We start from the raw sequence: 6174 nt of genomic DNA on the forward strand, positions 1-6174 counted from the left end.
AAATCAGTAACCAGTGACACTTAGAATTTTTTAGGGTCCAGACTGTGATGGGAGCGAACTTGACTGCTCATACCGACTTTGAGTGCTCGAGGCCGGCTAGCCCGGCCGGATTTGACCCGGTGGTTCAGCCGAAGGTCTCGACTTTGAGAGCGGACCGGCCCCCGCGTTGGGGCCGATTTTCGTGCATTTCCCAAGTCGGCAAGTGGTCCAAACTGTGATGGGAGCGAACCTGACTGCTCATACCGACTTTGAGTGCTCGAGGCCGGCTAGCCCGGCCGGATTTGACCCGGTGGTTCAGCCGAAGGTCTCGACTTTGAGAGCGGACCGGCCCCCGCGTTGGGGCCGATTTTCGTGCATTTCCCAAGTCGGCAAGTGGTCCAAACTGTGATGGGAGCGAACCTGACTGCTCATACCGACTTTGAGTGCTCGGGGCCGGCTAGACCAGCCGGATTTGACCCGGTGGTTACAAATCAGTAAACAACGTCACTTAGAATTTATTTCAGTCAGTACAAATCAGTAACCATCGACACTTAGAATTTTTTTGAATCAGTACAAATCAGTAACCAGTGACACTTAGAATTTTTTAGGGTCCAGACTGTGATGGGAGCGAACTTGACTGCTCATACCGACTTTGAGTGCTCGAGGCCGGCTAGCCCGGCCGGATTTGACCCGGTGGTTACAAATCAGTAACCAACGACACTTAGAATTTTATTCAGTCAGTACAAATCAGTCACCAGTGACACTTAGAATTTTTTAGGGTCCAGACTGTGATGGGAGCGAACTTGACTGCTCATACCGACTTTGAGTGCTCGAGGCCTGCTAGCCCGGCCGGATTTGACCCGGTGGTTACAAATCAGTAACCAACGACACTTAGAATTTTTTCGAGTCAGTACAAATCAGTAACCAGTGACACTTAGATTTTTTAGGGTCCAAACTGTGATGGGAGCGAACTTGACTGCTCATACCGACTTTGAGTGCTCGAGGCCGGCTAGCCCGGCCGGATTTGACCCGGTGGTTCTGCCGAAGGTCTCGCCTTCGAGAGCGGACCCTGCCACCGTGTTCAGGCCGAGTTTCATGCATTTCCAACGTTGGGAAATCAGTAACCAGAAAAACTTAGAAAAAATGCCCAAAAAGAAGAAATCAGTAACCAGAAAAACTTAGAAAAATGCCCGAAAATGAGAAATGAGTAACCAGAAAAACTTAGAAAAATGCCCAAAAAGAAGAAATCAGTAACTAGAAAAACTTAGAAAAATGCCCAAAAATAAGAAATGAGTAACCAGAAAAACTTAGAAAAATGCCCAAAAAGAAGAAATCAGTAACTAGAAAAACTTAGAAAAATGCCCGAAAATGAGAAATGAGTAACCAGAAAAACTAAGAAAAATGCCCAAAAAGAAGAAATCAGTAACTAGAAAAACTTAGAAAAATGCCCAAAAATAAGAAATGAGTAACCAGAAAAACTTAGAAAAATGCCCAAAAAGAAGAAATCAGTAACTAGAAAAACTTAGAAAAATGCCCGAAAATGAGAAATGAGTAACCAGAAAAACTTAGAAAAATGCCCAAAAAGAAGAAATGAGTAACCAGAAAAACTTAGAAAAATGCCCAAAAAGAAGAAATGAGTAACCAGAAAAACTTAGAAAAATGCCCAAAAAGAAGAAATCAGTAACTAGAAAAACTTAGAAAAATGCCCAAAAATAAGAAATGAGTAACCAGAAAAACTTAGAAAAATGCCCAAAAAGAAGAAATCAGTAACTAGAAAAACTTAGAAAAATGCCCGAAAATGAGAAATGAGTAACCAGAAAAACTTAGAAAAATGCCCAAAAAGAAGAAATGAGTAACCAGAAAAACTTAGAAAAATGCCCAAAAAGAAGAAATCAGTAACTAGAAAAACTTAGAAAAATGCCCGAAAATGAGAAATGAGTAACCAGAAAAACTTAGAAAAATGCCCAAAAAGAAGAAATGAGTAACTAGAAAAACTTAGAAAAATGCCCAAAAAGAAGAAATCAGTAACTAGAAAAACTTAGAAAAATGCCCGAAAATGAGAAATGAGTAACCAGAAAAACTTAGAAAAATGCCCAAAAAGAAGAAATGAGTAACCAGAAAAACTTAGAAAAATGCCCAAAAAGAAGAAATGAGTAACCAGAAAAACTTAGAAAAATGCCCAAAAAGAAGAAATCAGTAACTAGAAAAACTTAGAAAAATGCCCGAAAATGAGAAATGAGTAACCAGAAAAACTTAGAAAAATGCCCAAAAAGAAGAAATGAGTAACCAGAAAAACTTAGAAAAATGCCCAAAAAGAAGAAATGAGTAACCAGAAAAACTTAGAAAAATGCCCAAAAAGAAGAAATCAGTAACTAGAAAAACTTAGAAAAATGCCCGAAAATGAGAAATGAGTAACCAGAAAAACTTAGAAAAATGCCCAAAAAGAAGAAATCAGTAACTAGAAAAACTTAGAAAAATGCCCGAAAATGAGAAATGAGTAACCAGAAAAACTTAGAAAAATGATCAAAAATAATAAATCAGTAACCAGAAAAACTTAGGAAAAAACACTTAGAAAATTTTTCAGCAAAGTGTGAAAAATATTCTAAGTGTCAGCGGAGGAAAGTGCCGAAGCATCGGGAAAGATTCACAAACTCGCGCCGAACATGTGTTCCGAAGTGCCGCAGGAACTGTGTGAATTGAGCCCGGCAAATGGCCAACTGTCATTTTGTGTCTGCAGCCCGAAAACTTTAACTTTGTCTGTCGCGGAAGTCCCGAGCGGGAAAAATCCAAACGGTTTTGCGGGGATCGAGTTCCAGAGCGATGCAGTCAAATTTGAAATTCAGACCCATTCAGTGCCACTTGCATTTGTTACACAGTGAGGTTGGCGGGGTACCCGGAGATTTCTGGGAACACGATTTTTAGAACAAAATGGCGGCGCGGGACCTTTTTGAAAGGCATCCGAAAAACGGTTCCACGGGCATAGCACTCTAATGGCGGGTATGAGTGCATGCTGGAGAGCTCTTGGAAGTCGAATTTTTGACACTTTGTCAATTTTTTGACAGAATTGCCAAACTCTCCCTGTCTGTTCTAAGAGTCGGTCAGAGACCTGTGTGGAGGTCTCTTGACACGATTGGAGGGCGGGCAATCCCCACGTTGACTCCGGCCGTCCCTCCACAGGCGCTCGTGTCCAAAATGAAGGCGAGAGACGCGAGTGGCCTGGTTCCCTTGGGTGCTGCCAGGAAGGATGCGGGCTGACCCTTGCCTGAGCACTCCCTAAAGCCTCTTACGAGTCGAGGGCCGGCCTCGGGCGCCGCACGACCGGCTCTGGGAGTGGGTGGCCGCTATTGTGAATAGGCTGGTCCTTCCCGCTGCCACCCGGCCAAGTGCGACGGCTCTGCCGCCCTGCGGTGCTCGTCACCCAGGTTTGGGGAACTCGGTCAGAGGCTGTGGCGGGGGGTCTCTTGACACGATTGGAGGACGGGCCATCCCCACGTTGACTCCGGCCGTCCCTCCACAGGCGCTCGTGTCCAAAATGAAGGCGAGAGACGCGAGTGGCCTGGTTCCCTTGGGTGCTGCCAGGAAGGGTGCGGGCTGACCCTTGCCTGAGCACTCCGTAAAGCCTCTTACGAGTCGAGGGCCGGCCTCGGGCGCCGCACGACCGGCTCTGGGAGTGGGTGGCCGCTATTGTGAATAGGCTGGTCCTTCCTGCTGCCATCCGGCCAAGTGCGACGGCTCTGCCGCCCTGCGCTGCTCGTCACCCAGGTTTGGGGAACTCGGTCAGAGGCCGTGGCGGGGGGTCTCTTGACACGATTGGAGGACGGGCCATCCCCACGTTGACTCCGGCCGTCCCTCCACAGGCGCTCGTGTCCAAAATGAAGGCGAGAGACGCGAGTGGCCTGGATCCCTTGGGTGCCGCCAGGAAGGGTGTGGGCTGACCCTTGCCTGAGCACACGTTAAAGCCTCTTACGAGTCGAGGGCCGGCCTCGGGCGCCGCACGACCGGCTCTGGGAGTGGGTGGCCGCTATTGTGAATAGGCTGGTCCTTCCCGCTGCCATCCGGCCAAGTGCGACGGCTCTGCCGCCCTGCGGTGCTCGTCACCCAGGTTTGGGGAACTCGGTCAGAGGCCGGTGCGGGGGGTCTCTTGACACGATTGGAGGACGGGCCATCCCCACGTTGACTCCGGCCGTCCCTCCACAGGCGCTCGTGTCCAAAATGAAGGCGAGAGACGCGAGTGGCCTGGATCCCTTGGGTGCCGCCAGGAAGGGTGTGGGCTGACCCTTGCCTGAGCACACGTTAAAGCCCCTTACGAGTCGAGGGACGGCCTCGGGCGCCGCACGACCGGCTCTGGGAGTGGGTGGCCGCTATTGTGTATAGGCTGGTCCTTCCCGCTGCCATCCGGCCAAGTGCGACGGCGCTGCCGCCCTGCGGTGCTCGTCACCCAGGTTTGGGGAACTCGGTCAGAGGCCGGTGCGGGGGTCTCTTGACACGATTGGAGGACGGGCCACCCCCACGTTGACTCCGGCCGTCCGTCCACAGGCGCTCGTGTCCAAAATGAAGGCGAGAGACGCGAGTGGCCTGGATCCCTTGGGTGCCGCCAGGAAGGGTGTGGGCTGACCCTTGCCTGAGCACACGTTAAAGCCCCTTACGAGTCGAGGGACGGCCTCGGGCGCCGCACGACCGGCTCTGGGAGTGGGTGGCCGCTATTGTGTATAGGCTGGTCCTTCCCGCTGCCATCCGGCCAAGTGCGACGGCGCTGCCGCCCTGCGGTGCTCGTCACCCAGGTTTGGGGAACTCGGTCAGAGGCCGGTGCGGGGGTCTCTTGACACGATTGGAGGACGGGCCACCCCCACGTTGACTCCGGCCGTCCGTCCACAGGCGCTCGTGTCCAAAATGAAGGCGAGAGACGCGAGTGGCCTGGATCCCTTGGGTGCCGCCAGGAAGGGTGTAGGCTGGCCCTTGCCTGAGCACACTGTAAAGCCTCTTACGAGTCGAGGGTCGGCCTCGGGCGCCGCACGACCGGCTCTGGGAGTGGGTGGCCGCTATTGTGAATAGGCTGGTCCTTCCCGCTGCCATCCGGCCAAGTGCGACGGCTCTGCCGCCCTGCGCTGCTCGTCACCCAGGTTTGGGGAACTCGGTCAGAGGCCGGTGCGGGGGGTCTCTTGACACGATTGGAGGACGGGCCATCCCCACGTTGACTCCGGCCGTCCGTCCAGAGGCGCTCGTGTCCAAAATGAAGGCGAGAGACGCGAGTGGCCTGGATCCCTTGGGTGCCGCCAGGAAGGGTGTGGGCTGACCCTTGCCTGAGCACACGTTAAAGCCTCTTACGAGTCGAGGGTCGGCCTCGGGTGCCGCACGACCGGCTCTGGGAGTGGGTGGCCGCTATTGTGAATAGGCTGGTCCTTCCCGCTGCCACCCGGCCAAGTGCGACGGCTCTGCCGCCCTGCGGTGCTCGTCACCCAGGTTTGTGCAACTCGGTCAGAGGCCGGGGCGGAGGTCTCTTGACACGATTGGAGGACGGGCCATCCCCACGTTGAATCCGGACGTCCCTCCACAGGCGCTCGTGTCGAAAATGAAAGGCGAGAGAGACGTGAGTGGCCTTGGTTCCCTTTGGGTGTTGCCAGGAAGGATGCGGGCTGACCCTTGCCTGAGCACACCCATGTTTGTGCAACTCGGTCAGAGGCCGGGGCAGAGGTCTCTTGAAACGACTGGAGGGCGGGCAATCCCCACGTTGAATCCGGCCGTCCCTCCACAGGCGCTCGTGCCGAAATTGAAGGCGAGAGAGGCGAGTGGCCTTGCTTCCCTTGTGTGTTGCCAGGAAGGATGTGGTCTGACCCTTGCCTGAGCACACCAAGGTTTGTGCAACTCAGTCAGAGGCCGGGGGCAGAGGTCTCTTGAAACGACTGGAGGGCGGGCAATCCCCACGTTGAATCCGGCCGTCCCTCCACAGGCGCTCGTGCCGAAATTGAAGGCGAGAGAGGCGAGTGGCCTTGCTTCCCTTGTGTGTTGCCAGGAAGGATGTGGTCTGACCCTTGCCTGAGCACACCAAGGTTTGTGCAACTCAGTCAGAGGCCGGGGGCAGAGGTCTCTTGAAACGACTGGAGGGCGGGCAATCCCCACGTTGTATCCGGCCGTCCCTCCACAGGCGCTCGTGTCGAAAATGAAAGGCGAGAGACGCGAGTGGCCTTGGTTCCCTTG

Source organism: Chiloscyllium plagiosum, unplaced genomic scaffold (assembly GCF_037043375.1).
Source record: "Chiloscyllium plagiosum isolate Xiang-an unplaced genomic scaffold, Cpla_swu_hap1 HiC_scaffold_196, whole genome shotgun sequence".
Lineage (NCBI taxonomy): Eukaryota > Metazoa > Chordata > Chondrichthyes > Orectolobiformes > Hemiscylliidae > Chiloscyllium > Chiloscyllium plagiosum.